The 15,725-nt window shown below is 48.4% G+C and overlaps 1 long non-coding RNA gene across 3 annotated transcripts in view; it reads left to right on the top strand.

The window, feature by feature from the left end:
• LOC102472467 (uncharacterized) overlaps nucleotides 1-4,262 on the top strand; it is a 10,772-nt gene extending 6,510 nt beyond the window's left edge. For all 3 annotated transcript variants that reach the window (XR_003551021.1, XR_001371115.2, XR_335965.3), the window contains one exon: nucleotides 3,415-4,262. This is a non-coding gene — a long non-coding RNA (uncharacterized LOC102472467). The remainder of the gene's footprint in view (nucleotides 1-3,414) is intronic.
• The last annotated feature ends 11,463 nt before the right edge of the window (nucleotides 4,263-15,725 follow it).

Below are 15,725 nucleotides of genomic sequence, written 5' to 3'. Positions count from 1 at the left end.
GAGCCAAAGGGTCCTGTTAGCAGGAAACTCCAGAACACGCCCTGGTATCTGCTGGAGACACACCTGACCCTGCAAATTGGTTCTCTGCTGCTCAAAACCTTCCCGGCGCCTGTCCGGCCACGTGGAAATGAGTGGGAAGGCTGGATGCGCCTCCTTACACTCTTCCCAACACGGGTGACAAGCCTTTCCAGCCCAGTGGCTGGCCTTGGGAGAATTTCACGCCCCTTCACCCTAGTTACACAGCCTTGGTGCAGACCCTGTTCCCAGCACAGCGAGCCCTGACAGTATTGTGAAGGTAAAGCAGGAAGAATTGGTGCTGGTGCTAATTTAGTGCCCCTCCCTCACATTCATGACCTCCAAGGAGCTCGAAACACCTGCGGCTATAAACCAATGTTAAGGTAGCCCGGCCAGGCCTGCTGGTGCAGCCCTCGGGCAAGGCTGGCGCACGTGGAAGGTTCCAGGTTAGGGTCTGGAGCCTGCCTCAACATGCCAGCACACACATGCCATGACCTGGGGCTGCTGACCCTTGGGGTGGAAAATGGCCTCAAGACCCTGTGGAGGGGGGCCAGCAGTTAGCGTAATGGTTATGACGCTGAACTCCCATGTAGTCGACCGCGGTTTGAGTCCCAGACCCGGTGGCTTAAACTCACGTCAGGCACGTGTGCGTGCATGCCCAAGAGCCTGAGAGGAGAATGGAGGAGAAGGGATTGCAGCGTGGCCATCCCCCTTGGGAGGTGATTTCTCACTTTCTGTCTCTCTGCCTCTGCCTTTCTGGTGAGCGCACGTGCCCTATATCAAAAACCTCTTCAAAAAAAAAAAAAAAAGACCCTGTGGAGGGTGGGGTCTGGCCCCATAGCGCAGTGGCTGAGTGTTTGCCATGGAGATAGTATGTCTCACAACCGAGCGTGGTTTAGATCCCAGCCCCGCAGCTTGAAAAACATGTCAGGTGCATCCCCCAGAGCCCAACAGAAGGTGAAATAGAAAAGATTACAGTGTGAGTGCATCCCACTGGGGTTTTCTGTCTGTCTCTTTCTAGTGAGCATGCACACCTGCTGGTAAGAAAAAATATTTAATTAAAAGATAGGGCCTGTTGGGGGTTCTCTCTCTCTCTCTCTCTCTCTCTCTCAGAAAAGGTAAATAAACATTGTTAAATAAAAGGCAGGTTAAGGCAGCTGGATCCCACATGGTCAACTGTGTGGTTCGAATCTCTGATCCAGTGGCTTGAAAAACATGAGCTCATGAGCACCCAGAATCCCGAGGAGAATGGAGAAGGGATTGTGGCGCAGCTGTCCCCTGGGGCGGGACAGTTGGAGGGGGCTTTCTCTCTGCCCTGTTCTCTGTGTGTCTCTGGCAAATTCATGCACCCTGTAGCAAAAACTAAAAATAGAATAGCCTTGGGAGCCCCCATGAGCAGCTGAACAGCCTAGTGAGTCAGATCAGGAAGCCCTGTCACTCCTGCTTACTGTCTGTCAGTAGCTTCTCATTTTCTAGGATCAAAACTCCTGCCCCCAGCACTCATGTCCAATCTTCTCTGCCCCTCAGAACTGCTCTCGCTCTTTCTTGCCGTCAGACTTCACTTTTTCCGTGGGACCTACCCCACCTGCAGCACCCAGGGCAGGCCCGGCTCTCTCCCTGTCCCCCACACTGGGGAGCTGCGCCTGGGGACGTGATCCGAGTTCTCGTTCTCGTAAGCCGCTCCCCTCTGCCCTTGCTGTACTTTAATGGTTTAGTGCCCCAGCTACATCGTGACGGTCTATAGGGAGCACTTGCTTCCTGGACTCGCAGCTCCCTGGTATCTGGCATCCAGGAGGCGCCCGGGGACCAGTATGTGAAGTGGGGGTGGGGAGCAGACAGAGAAGTGCCAGGTGTGCTCCTGTGCTGACGGCCCCTGCCCCTCCGTCTCCGCCACCTTCTGGTATTTTTCTTCCTTATTCCCAGTTTGGTTTTGTTTTTGTTTTTGTTTTTTTCCTCAGTAAGGGAAAGGTAAAGAATCAATTGGAGGAGGAGGGTTGTTAGTACTAGCTATAGGAAGTAAAGATTTTTGCTGATAATTCCCTTTTTCTTTTCTTTTTTTTTTTTTTTTTGGTTAGTTTTTTTGCCATAGGACATATGTGCTTGCCAAATAAAGAGAAAGAAAGTGAGAAATCACCCCTAGGGGGTGATTAAGAATGGGTCCCTTCTCCATTCTCCTCCTGGGATCTTGGACAGACACACACACACACACACGCCCTGTGTCAGTTTCAAGCCACCGGGTCCAAGACTTGAACTATAGTTGGCTGTATGGGAGTCTAGCATCCTAACAACTTCGTCACCTGCTGGTCCATAATTCCCCTTTTTTATAGATTGGAAATTTTGAGAAAATATTTTTCTCGGTATTTACATTGCGAAGCTCTGGGGCTCAGAGATGCCCAGCGGGAATGCAGAGCGCCTCCTGCCCTGTACACACCCTCTCTGGTTTAGTTGGCCAAGAACCGGCCTTGCAAGGTGCAGGGGCACTTCCCCAAGCTGAGTCCTGACTTCTGCTAGGGAGAAGGGCCCTCGTGTGACGTGTCACCCGCTGCACTGTCTACCTCACAGGGAGAAGTCAGTCCCACAGCCAAGGCTATTCCTGTTGAACCAAAACACCCAAATCCTCTACACAAAAGCATGTACACACCATGCATGAGTATGTGTGTGCACGCACACTTGTACACACGTGTAGTGTGGTGTCCTAATTAGCCAGATGCGTTCAGTTGTCCATTTTTCTTGGTTTGAGTCAACCTGGAGACTGCCACACCTGGGAGACATGTTTTTGTTGTCACCATGGGGAAGGGACACTAGACCAGTATCTAGCGGGGGAGGCCCAGGAATGCTGTGACCACCGGGGACACTGGGCAGCCCAGAGTGACCGCAGCGCCAAGGTTGGGAAAGCCTGGCCTCTTCACGTCGGCCATCCTTTACATCAGTACATGCGTATCCTCATACTTCCCTAAGAGTCTGAAAGAAGATCATAGCAGCAGCTACGTTCCATGAAGAATTCACTGTCTAGTTGAGCTTCTCTTGAAAACTACTCAAAAGGAAAAAGTAACACTTATCTTCCAAAGGAAAAAAAAAAAAAGATTATCAATCACAAAGCACCTCCCCCTTTTTAGAGAGGTTTTTGCTAGGGCATGCGCCCTGACCAGAGGCATGTAGACAGTGACAGGGGAAATGAGAAATCCCTTCCAGGGGGGCAGGGATGGCTATGCTGCAATCCCGTCTCCATTCTCCTCCTGGGATTTGGGGGCATGCACGCATACACCTGGAGTGAGTTTCAAGCCACCAGGTCCGGGACTCAAACCACAGTCAGCCATGTGGGAGTCTAGCACCTTAACCACCACACCACCTGCCGGCCCCCTGCTGTATAAAACCCTTTTTCTCATTAACATCCTCCAGGTGCAGCTATGATGGTACATGCAGGGTGCCGCTCCGCCATGTCAGAACCATGTGAGAAGGCTGTGGGTTCAGTTCCTAAGATGACCTGAATGCTGCTGTGGGCACACCCTGATTGACTGGGAGGCTGGAGAGGGGATCGTGGCATGATGAAACCCTGTCACAGGTCTCTGTCTTTCTCCCTGTTACCTTCTCTCAAGAAATAAACTTTAAAAAAAATATTAAAACTTTCTACAGATAGGCTTTATCCCACCCCCCTTTAATTACCAGGGGGCACACAGGCTCATGAGAGAGAGAACGCCCCCAGGAGGCAAGGTTACACTGCAATCCCCTTTCCATTTTTCCACCCCATCAGCATTTCGGGCGCATGCGCACACAGCATGTGACTTGAGCTGCCCAGGTTGGGCTTGAACGCGGTCAGCCACGTGGGATCTAGTTTCCGATGCACTGCATTTAGCCACTTTGCTAAAGGAGCAGCAGCCCAAAAAGGGTTTTTTCAGCAATCATTCTGGCTCCAGCTTTTCTAAACCTCCCTAAGAATACATGAGCCAGCTGAGAAATGTGCCCAATTGCAGATAAGCAGGCCTATAATAGATTCTTTCCCCTTAAACTAAATTAAAATAAATCTAATAGGAGCTTAGAAGGCAAAGGGCCTTTGAGGCCACGGTATGATTTGTGAGAGTTGGGAACACCCTGGGTTTAATCTGTTGAGAGTCCTAGAGAACGGTACTGTCTTCATATTAACACTTCCTATGACGAGGATTTCCTTTGATTATTGGGTCATTTTCCATATTTTTTCACTCACAGTCATGACATATGCCATGGCTAAAATTGGTAGCCTGCACTTTTTTCCTAAGACATCATGAATAGCTTCTCATAGCAATTTTTAATGATCACAACTGCAAAATATTGGGTCATCGGAAAAGTCATGACATGTTTTTGTATGCAAAGCTGTGTCATGACATTTCTGATGACCCAATATATAGACATACCATAATTTATTTTACCATTCCCCAATTCATGGATTCTTAGTATAATAACAAACAGTTCAGAGATGAGCATTTTTTTTTTTTGAGAGAGGTTTTTGCTATAGGGCACATGCGCTCACCGGACAGACAGAGAGAGACGGAGAGAAAGAAAGGCAGAAAACTCCCCCCAGGGGGGATGGCCATGCCGCAATCCCTTCTCCTCCATTCTCCTCTCGGGATCTTGGGCATGCACACACATGCGCCCAGCGTGAGTTTTAAGCCACTGGGTCCGGGATGTGACCCACGGTCGACTACGTGGGAGTCCAGCCACATAGCCATTACGCCAACTGCTGGTCCCCAGAGATGAGCATTTTTATATGCCGGTCTTTGTGTCTGCTTATTCCATAAAAGGAATGGTTAGAATTAGAATCTCCAGGTAATTTTCACCGGAAAGGAACATTTTAAAATCTCTTGATAAATAATGCCATATGATATTTTAGAAGCTTGTACCATTTTATACAAATAATGATTTTCATACTGATACTGCAAATTTAGAGAACGTTTGCTTAGTCTGTGAGCTGTAATTGGATGAGTCCCCATGGCTTCTAACAGCATTTTATAACCCTGTAAGACAGCATTTATCAGGGTGTATTCTTTTTTTTTTTTCTTTTTTAAGGCTTTTGTTGCCACAGGGTGTGTGTGATCACCAGAGAGAAGCAGAGAGACAGTGAGAAGGAAGTGAGAAATTAACTCTTATGGGGATAAGGAGATGGCCACGCCACAATCCCTTCTCCATTCTCCTCCTGCGATCTTGGGCACACGTGGACGCATACTGGCGTGATTTTCAAACTGCCAGGTCTGAGACTTGAACTGCTGTCAGCCATGTGGGAGGCCAATGCTATAACCCCTAATGCCACTTGCTGGCTCCAATGTGTATTATCTTTACCAGCATTTCTCTACAGAAATTCTGCAGCGCCTCACTGCTTATCCTTTGTAGCCCAGCACTGAGAACCATGAACACCCCACAGGCACAGGCACGTCCCAGGTAAATCTCAGAACAGTAACTGTCGCAACCTCCACTTCCCTGCAGTGGATACCTGACAGGGGCGGCTCACAGGCGGAGAGCTGCGCTCATCTGAACAGCCCCGACCACTCTCCAGCGCGTAGTCGTTTCTTCCAAGGTCCAGATGGCTTCCATGTGCCCTGCTGATGTTCCTCCTGGTTCAGGCCCGGTGTGAGCTGAGCGTAGGTAATACCTGCAGTGACTTTCCATGACTTAGTGCACCTTGCCTTGAGTCACTCCAGAACCTGAGAAGTGACTAGTGCAGAGCTCAGCCGTCCTGCACGCCTGCAGACTTTACCTTGGCAGAGTGTCTGATGCGAGATGTTAACTAGTGCTGGGTAGTCATTAGATAGTAAATGCCAAGAAAAACAATGGGTGATATAAAGAAAGAAGTGTGCATCCCTGTCTTCTGCCTTCCCAGCTCCAGTCTCACAGCTCTTAGCATCACCCCAGGGATTTGCGGTCTTGTTTGAAGACAAGATCAGTTCCGTAATGTCAGAATTGTTCTTGCTATGGTACCGAACTGGGTAGAGGCTAGCAAAACAGCCCGCCCCTCGCTGTGTGACTTGAGGATTCAAAGCCCCCACCTCCCGCCTGCCTGGTCTTAACCTCACAGGGTGCCCAGAATTCCCAGTTAATAATTCCTTTGGGACCAAGGCCTTAAAAGACCATCTTGTCATTTTTCTTTTAAACATTTTATTGGGGGGCCGGCAGGTGGCATGGTGGTTAAGGCACTGAACTCCCACACGGCCAACCGTGGTTCAAGTCCTGGACCTGGCAACTTGCTTTCTCATTTTCCCTTTCTCTCTCTCTCTCTCTCTCACTCTCTCTCTCTCTGTCCCTCTCTGATCAAATTAAATAAATAAACAAATAAAGTTAAATAAAATAATTCTTAAAAAAAAAAAAGAAACATTTTATTGGGACCAGCAGATGGCATAATGGTTACATCACTGGACTCTCACATAGTCGACTGCAGTTTTAGTCCCAGACCTGGCAAATTAAAACTCACACTGAGCATGTGTGCGTGTGTGCTCAAAATCCTGAAAGGAGAATGGAGGAGAAGGGATTGCAGTATGGCCACCCCCCCAGGGGGTGATTCTTGCTTTCTGACTCTGTTTCTCTCTCTCTCTCTGTCTCTCCAGCAAGTGTGTGTGCCCTATAGCAAAAGTCTCTACAAAAAAAAAAATTATTGCCAGAGGGGCGTAAGTGCTTGACAAAGACAGAGTGAAAGAAAGAAAGCACCCCCCTCCCATGGGTGTAGCCATGCCACAGTACTTGGGGTGCACAGGTGCATGTGCACACATACACACACACATACACATTTGTTTTCCAAGCCACGCAGACAGACGTGAACTGAGTCAGCGTGTGGGATGCGGATCTCTGCACAGGGTCTAATTGCCGCACTTGCCGTGGACAAGTGATACTTAGGACAGTCACACAGCAGGACGTCACTGATCTCTGATAGCACAGTATCAGCTGGTGGCTCGGATTAGCCAGGCGGGTCACCAAAGGAATGGAAAAGCGCAATAAGCATCTCCAAGCCCAACTCCTTCACTCAGTGAGCTCCCAGGAACCAGTGAGGAGGGAGCATTGAGAGCCCTTGGCCTGACCAGGAGTGCCAGCCAGCAGCCACGGCACATTTGCCTGGGCCTGGGGAGAACTGGGGCACCAGCCAGCAGCCACGGCGCAGAGCCTGGGCCTGGGGAGGAACAGTAGGGCCACGGGAGAAGAACAGCACCACCCGTGTAAGGAAGACTCCTACCACCACCACTGCCCTGCCTGCCGCCTCCCCCGAGGGCACAGCTCACAGCCTGCCTTGGGAAGTGCTGAACAGACAGACTAGGTCACCACTCCTCCTACCCTACGAGTACACGTGGAATATTGGTTGGTTGATTGATTGATTGATTTTTAATTCAGCCAGAGAGAGAGGAAAAGTGAAAAAGCAAGTTGCCAGGTCCAGGACTCAAACTGCTGTCAGCCACATGGGAGTCCAGTGCCTCAACCACCATGCCACCCACTGGCCCTGCACAGTGCAACACTGGCAGAGTAGGAGGAGGGAAGCACTTGTACTCTTGCTAGCAGTTTTTTTGTTTTGTTTTGTTTTGTTGTTTTTCCCTAAAGAATTCTCTTATTGAGACCAGCAGTTAGCGTTATGGCTATGTTGCTGGACTCCCATATAGTCGACCCAGGTTCGAGTCCCGGACCCGGTGGCTTAAACTCACATGGGGCACGTGTGCGTGTGTACCCAAGATCCCAAGAGGAGAATGGAGGAGAAGGGATTGCAGCATGGCCATACCCCCTGGGGGTCATTTCTCACTTTCTTTCTGTCTCTTTCTGTCTGTCTGGCAAGCGCACACGCCCTATAGCAAAACTCTCCAAAAAAAAAAAAAAAAAAGAATTATCTTATTGAACTTTATTTATTTACTTATTTAAATTTGACCAGAGAGAGACAGAGTGAGAGAAAGAGGGAATGTGAGAAAGCAAGCTGCCAGGTCCGGGACTCGAACTGTGGTCAGTCATGTGGTAGTCCAGCGCCCTTAACCACCACACCACCTGCTGGCCCCCATTAGCAGTTTTCTTCACACATAACTCTATGGTGCTGATTTTTAAAAATTGAAAAAGATTGTTAATATTCATAGACGTGAAATTAGTTGACAAAGTATGCTAAGATTGCCAAAATTGATGGCAGTGAGAAGCTGAGTGCGACTTCACTGCCTACACGTGAGGGCTGAGTGAGCCCTGCCCCACACAGTGGGACCCTGTGAAGTCACGACAAGGAGACGGGGCCCAGAGTGGCACAGTGGCCCATCACGATGCTCCACAAGGCTGACCCACGTGGAAGGTTCCAGGCTTACACCCACACACCTCCCTGAGTTTGCTGGGCATGCCTAAGCCTGTAATCCAGGCCTGCCTTAGGCTGGCCGAGGATCAGGGCTTCAAGACCCTGTTAGGGGTGGTAGACAGAGAGGTAGCTCTCTGTCTCTGTCTCCATCTCTCTCTCTGGCTCCTGGAAGAAATACTTTTTTTTTAAAAAAAAAAAAAAGGATGCACACCAGGGCCAGCAAGTGGCATAGTGGTTAAGGTGCTGGACTCCCACTTGGCTGACCACGTTTCAAGTCCCAGACCTCACTTTCGCTCTCTCTCTCTCCCCACCTCCTGGTCAAATTAAAATAAATAAGTAAAGTTAAATGAAATACTTAAAAAAAAAAAAAATCAGAGGATACAGGGGCCAGTAGTGGCATGGTGCTTAAGGCAGCTGGTTCCCACATGGCCAACTGCTTGGTTCAAGATCTGGACTCAGTGCTTAAACGGCTCTAGGCATGTGAACTTGAGTGCCCCAAGTCCCGAGAGGAGAATGGAGAAGGGATTGTGGCGTGCCCATGCCCCTGGGGGGTGATTTCTCACTTTCCCTCTCTCTTCCTCTCTCTCTTTTTTTGGCACGCGCACATGTCCTATCAAGATTCAAAATAAAACCAAGGGTAACACATTCAGCGTCCAAGGCCAGGGACAGCAGCCGATGCTCTGCAGTGGAAGAGCCAGGGTGTCATAACGGAACCCGGGTTGCCCGTCCCTGCACAAGAACTGCGGCTGCCCTCTGTCTTCTGGTGTGATAGCTCTCCCTGCGTGACAGCCTCCTGCCTGGATCTGCTCACTCATGGGCTAGATTCTACCCTGCAGTCCTTCTTTAAAAAGAATTATTTCATTTACTTTTATTATCATTATTTTTTAATTTTGACAAGAGGTTGAGAGAAAGCAAGTCACCAGGTCTGAGACTTGAACTGTGGTTGGTCATGTGGGAGTCCAGTGCTTTAACCACCACGCCATCAGCTAGCCTTGCTAACAATTTCTTTCTTTCTTTCTTTCTTTCTTTCTTTCTTTCTTTCTTTCTTTCTTTCTTTCTTTCTTTCTTTCTTTCTCTTTCTTTCTTTCTTTCTTTCTTTCTTTCTTTCTTTCTTTCTTTCTTTCTTTCTTTCTTTCTTTCTTTCTTTCTTTCTTTCTTTCTTTCTTAATCTTTTGGTGAGGTTAGCACTATAGGGAGCATCCACTCACCAGAAAGCCAGAGACAGAAAGCAAGAAATCACCCCCCAGGGGGGATGGCCATGCTGCAATCCCTTCTCCTCCATTCTCTCAGGATCTTGGGCATGCACGCACATGCGCCCGGCATGAGTTTAAGCCAATGGGTCCAGGACTCGAACCGCGGTGGACTACATGGGAGTCCAGTGACATAGCCATTACGCCAACTGCTGTTCCCAGGGATCATTTCTTGTATTCCTTCACCCCACTCTTCCTCTGTGCCTCGCCTCCCAAAGCTAACAGAGTGCAGTACACAGAGCACAGGTAAGTATTTGGTAAAAGCCTACTTTAATAGTCAATTAACCTAAATAGCCAGTGAATGAGAAGACATCTTCTCCACGTCTGATTAAAAGGGAACTTACAGGATTGCCATTATTCTACTGCTTGCATCCCCATCCCTGCTATTGCTAGATCAACAGATTCTTTATGAAAACAAAAAAGCCTGTGCTTTCTGTTAGAAACAAAGGGGAAGTGATGGGACTGATGGAAAGCTCGTTGGGATCCAGCTCCTCTCGTGTGGTTTGCAAAAGAGGAGCGAAACAGTGGCAGTTACCCAACGACCTCGGAAACAGGAGAGCAGCCTACTGTTGCGTAGCTAGCCTTGGTAATAAATTCTGTGTCGTAAAAACAATGTCCGAGCTAGTGCAACTGACTCTCCCCCCTCCTCAGAACGTACTCGAGTATTGGGGCTAGCAGGTGGTATGGTGGTTGAGGCGCTAGACTCTCATGCGGCTGACTGTGGTTCAAGTCCTGGACCTGGGAACTTGCTTTCTCCCTTTCCTTCTCTCTCTCTGTCTCTCTGTAGAGCGCCATGTGCCCCCTACAGCAAATTTTAAAATAATAATGATTAATAAATAAATAATTCTTTTTAAAAATGAAAGAAGATACTCGAGTACATATCTTTCTTTTTTTCTTTCTTTTTTTTTTTTTTTGGAGAGGTTTTTGCTATAAAGTGCGTGTGCTTACCAGAAAGACAGAGAGAGACAGAGAGACGGAAAGCGAGAAATCACCCCCCAGGGGAGATGGCCACGCCCCAATCTCTTCTCCTCCATTCTCCTCTTGGGATCCTGGGCACACACACACAAGCGCCTGACGGTGTGAGCTTAAGTCACTGGGTCTGGGACTCGAACCTTGGTCGACTACATGGGAGTCCAGCGACATAGCCATTACACCATCTGCTGGCCCCATCCAGTACATATCTCCCTACCTTAGTCCTAGATAGGGAACTAACTCAAACCCTCACCCAGCTCCTGGTGAGGCCAGCAGCTGCACGCAAGTAACTGCCATTGGCCATGGTGGGCATGGCTCTGTGTTCTGTCTCTGCTCCTTTGGGGGCCCCACTTAAGACCGCACTCCCAGCCCTGTGCATTGGAGCCGTGCTGGCGTGCAGGTCACTGCTCTGAGGGGCCCCATGGAGCAGTCACTTCCTCCAAGCAGCCTTTGCCTACCAAGCTGACCGGGCTGGACTGGAAACCACCATAGCTGCCTGCTCTGATGCCCTGGGAGTCCCCGGGAGGGCCGCACTGCAAGCTGCGTCCAGCCGTGGCCCTCTGGAACGTGGGAAGCAGAGTGCCCTGGAATGCACTGTCCTCGCCGTGCCAGGCTAGCACTGCCCTTTGAAACGAATAAGTAACCTGCGTGTTAAGCAGGTGTGTGAGGAGAGTACTTCTACAGGAAGCACTTCCATACAGGAAAGGCTAAAGCTGTATTAACGAGATGCTTTGCTGAGATGAGATCGGATTATTAATAGCGCTGTGTGTCTGTTTGCTAGGACTTCCACGGCACGTGCTCCAGACTGGAGCTGCTGCTTGAGCAGGAGGTTATTATAGTTCTGGAGGCGAGATCAAGGTGCTGACTGGGTTTGTTTCTTCTGAGGCCTTCTGGCCTCGGTTTCCTCAGGCATCCAGAGAGTCTGCTTCCTGCATGTGTCCCTGTCCTATTTTCTTTATATGGGGACACCAGTCATTAATATGACCTCATTTTGCCTTAATTACCCTTTCTTTCTTTTTTTAAAATGTTTTCTTTTTTTTAAAGATTTTTTTTTTCTCATGCATTCGCCAGAGAGAGACAGAGAAAGTGAGAAATCATCCCCAGGGGGGGATGGCCACACTGCAATCCCTTCTCCATTCTCCTCCTGGGGTTTTGGGCATGCACACGCAAGCACCCAGGGTGTGTTTCAAGTCACCAAGTCTGGGACTCGAACCGCAGTTGGCCATGTGGAAGTCCAGTGCCTTAACCACTATGCTACTTGCCGGCCCCTATCTGTTCTTTTTTTTTTTTTTTTTTTGGAGAGATTTTTACTGTAGGGCGCGTGCGCTCGCCAGACAGAGAGAGAGAGACATAGAGACAGAAAGCGAGAAATCACCCCCCAGGGGGGGTGGTCACACCGCAATCCCTTCTCCTCCATTCTCCTCTCGGGATCTTAGGCACGCACGCACACGCGCCCGGCTCTGTTCTTTTTTTTAAAAGAGAGATTTTTGCTATCGGGCACATAAGCTCACCAGACAGAGAGAGACAAAGAGACAGAAAATGAGGAATGGCCACACTGCAATCCCTTCTCCTCTATCTCCTCTTGGGATTTTGAGCATGCACGCACACGCAGCCACCAGATCGGGACTCGAACCATGGTTGACCATGTGGGAGTCCAGCGCACTAATCACTACACCACCTGCTGGTCTCTATCTTTTCTTTTTGTTTTCTTAAAGAATTATTTTATTTAGCTTTATTTATTTTAATTTGTCCAGAGTGAGAGGGAGAGAGAAAGTGAGAAAGCAAGTCACCAGGTCCGGGACTCAAACTGTGGTCAGTAATATGGGAGTCCAGCGCTCCTAACCACCATGCCTCCTGCAGGCCCCCATCTTTTCTTTTTAAATGTGCTGTAGGGAACATGTGCTTTGCTGTAGAGAAAGAAAGAGAAAGAAAATGAGAAATCACACCCCATGGGGTATGGCCACACTGCAATCCCTCTTCTATTCTCCTCAGGATTTTGAGCATGCATGTACATGCACCTCACAATGTTTTCAAGCTACCGGGTCTGGGACTTGAACCAAGCAGTCAGCCAAGCAGTTGGCCATGTGGGATCCAGCCCCTTACTACTGCGCCACCTGCTGGCCCACCTTAATTACCTTTTTAAAGGTTCTGTGTCCAAAAACAGTCACGCTCTTAGGTACTGTGACTTAGGACTGCAAGGTATGAATCTGGAAGGTGGGAGGCCACGGTTCAGCCCGTCCATGGGAGTGTAGGAAGCCAACAGTACAGGACACAGGCATGCGCTCCCCAGGGTCACAAGTTTGAGTCGCCAGAGTGCCTTGGCGAGCTAGACTTGGGATGCTGTCCGATTTCCGTAGCAGCCAGTATCGTGGTTGGAGGGAGGGCTGACGCAGAGATGAAATCCTACCCAGGTGCCCTGAAAGCTGGAATCACTCATATTCTGCTGCAGAAGTCAGGACACTGGTCCGGCCTCAGAAATGGACCTGGCCTCAGTTTCGTTTCATCGTCGTTGGTAGTTTTCGTGGTAAGGGTTGGTCCATGCACCTTATCATCTAAAACGTCTCCTCCCAATACCTTAGTGACTGAACCCGTGCGTGTAAGAATGCTTTGTTAACACACACGGCTGCTCAGCTGGGAACGGAATAGGCCGCCCTGGTCACTTCCCGCCTCTATTCCTCACTGTGTTGTTACTGCCTTATAAACAAACAGAACCCTAACACAGTTGCATCGTTATCCAAGAGAGGCTCAGAAATAAAATAGAGAACATTTGTGGGCAAGATATCCATGGCAAACATAAACAGAATTATTCTAGCTCAAGAAAACTAAAACTATTCCAGTTCAAACATTAAAAAAAACAAAACAAAACAAACAAACAAAAAACACATTGCACCTTGTGTTGCAAGAGCACCCAGGACGGGGGCTTTACTTTCCATTGCTCCTAGAAACACAGACTGATTCAAAGTTTGTGGATGACAATTTTTTTTTTTTTAATTTTAGGTTTTGGCCATAGGGTGCATACACTTGCTGGAGAGACACAGAGAGACAATGAGAAGGATGATGTCTCACTTTCCCTCTCTCTGTGTCTCTCTGTCTCTCTCTCCAGCATGTACCCTCTGGCAAAAACCTAAAAACAAAACGAAGAAACCACTGTGTCAAAGAATATTTAATAATAAGAAATTCACCAAATGTTATTACATATTTTAAAAATGGTGTTATTTAACCCCGTGATGAAAAGACCAGTACTGCAAGATTCTACTACGACGAGGTAGTGAGGGTAGTCAAATCAGAGACAGGAGGTGGAATCGGGACTGGGAGAGGCTGGGTGCTGTGTTTGAGGACTTACTGTTTAATGGGTGCCTGGTTTCAGTTTTATAAGACAGAAGAGGTGTGGGACCAGCAGATAGCATAATGGCTGTCATTGAACTCTCATGTAGTCGACTGCGGTTCGAGTCCCAGACCCAGTGACTTTAACTCTTGCTGGGTGCGTGTGTGTGTGTGCCCAAGATCCCAAGAGGAGAATGGAGAAGGGATTGTGGCATGGCCATCCCTCCTGGGGGGTGATTTCTTGCTTTCTGTCTCTCTGTCTCTGTCCTTCTGGTGAGCACACGTGTCCTATAGCAAAAACCTCTCCAAAAAGAAAACAAAAACAAAAAACTCATGCCAGGCACGTGTGTGTGCCCAAAATCCTGAGAAGAAATGGAGGAAGAGGGATTGCGGTGTGGCCATCCCCCCGGGAAGTGATTTCTCGCTTTCTGTTTGTCTCTGACTCATCAGTGAGCACACATGACCTATAGCAAAAATCTCTCTTAAAAAAAATTTCATGGAAAATGTGCATTATTAAAACACTATACATAGGGCCAGCAGGTGGCGGGGAGGTTAAGGTGCTGGACTCCCACACGGCCTACCACGATTCAAGTCCTGGACCTGGCAGCTTGCTTTCTCACTTTCCCTCTCTTTCTTTGTCTGGTGAGCACACATGTCCTATAACAATTTTTTTAAATAATAATAATTTCAAAATTAAGTAAATAATCCTTTAAAAAAAAAAACCAAAATACTACGCATGAATTTCAGACTTTCTTGCACCAAAATGAACTCATCGTTCAGTTCCATTTTTCTATGAACCTTCTGAAGAGTTCTTGTATCAAGACCCAACTCCCAGACAGGGAGTCTCTGTGTCCGCAGTTCAAGGGCACCAAGCACATCTTCTCCAAAAGAACGTCAGCCTGGACTAGCCGTGTATCCCACCATCACCTCTCAGAGAGGAGGATAATGCAAGTGGACTTGCTGTCTTGCAGGGACAAAAAATAAGGAGGGTTATGAAAATGAAGCAAGGTCAGCACCCCAGGGGCAGTCCACACGGCGCCTGTCTTTGCCTTAGTTATCTGGGGAGACGGCAGCTCTGACCATTCCATGCCACCGGGAGCTGTTACGACATGACTGCACGACCCTGAGCCGATCCACCGGAACACACCGCCAGTGCAGATGCTTCCAGGCCACGTGCTTGCCTGTTAGGTGTATGTCCTGGCTCTCTCCTCTAGGCCTGTCCCCACATTGGTTTGATGCAATCATCGTTTGCTATTATATACATTTCACGGTCCTCTTTTCCCAAGCGTGCTCTGAAATTGCTTTTATATCCTCTAGACTTCAAGGAACGTCGTCCCACGTTTCAGAGGACAACAGCAAGGGCTTTCTAACATACTGCCTGGCAGGGGGGATTCTAGTAATAACTGCAGGAGAAATTTCCCTTATACGAGAAACCAAAAGCTTTGTAAATAGACAATGATGGCTTTCATGAAAAGGTACATTGTTTACTTTTGGTATTTCCAGTTACATAAAGGCTAAATGTGTTCGGCAAAGACAAGTGGCTGTGACCTTTTTCTGACAACACTGGCTGCAGTTCCCTCCAGGCAACGTCAGGTTTCATGTTTTTCCAGAGAAGACAAATAGGAATGCCTTATGAGCTGTTCCCTTGGACTTTCAGTTCAACACCGTGGAACACTTCTAATGACAGGTCTTCAAAAAGTTCATGGGGGGACCAGCAGGTGGCATAACGGTCATGTTGCTAGACTTCCACAGAGTCGACCGCAGTTCGAGTCCTGGACCCAGCAGCTTAAAATTTACTCTGGGCACATGTGTGTGCGTGCCCAAGATTGTGAGAGGAGAAAGAAGGAGAAGGGATTGCAGCACGCCCTTTAGCAAAACGTCTTTTAAAAAGTTCA

Source organism: Tupaia chinensis, unplaced genomic scaffold (genome assembly GCF_000334495.1).
Source record: "Tupaia chinensis unplaced genomic scaffold, TupChi_1.0 Scaffold000578_2, whole genome shotgun sequence".
NCBI classification, from domain to species: Eukaryota; Metazoa; Chordata; class Mammalia; order Scandentia; family Tupaiidae; genus Tupaia; species Tupaia belangeri.
The sequence above is the reverse complement of the archived record's forward strand: the minus strand, read 5'-3'. Positions and strand labels throughout refer to the sequence as shown.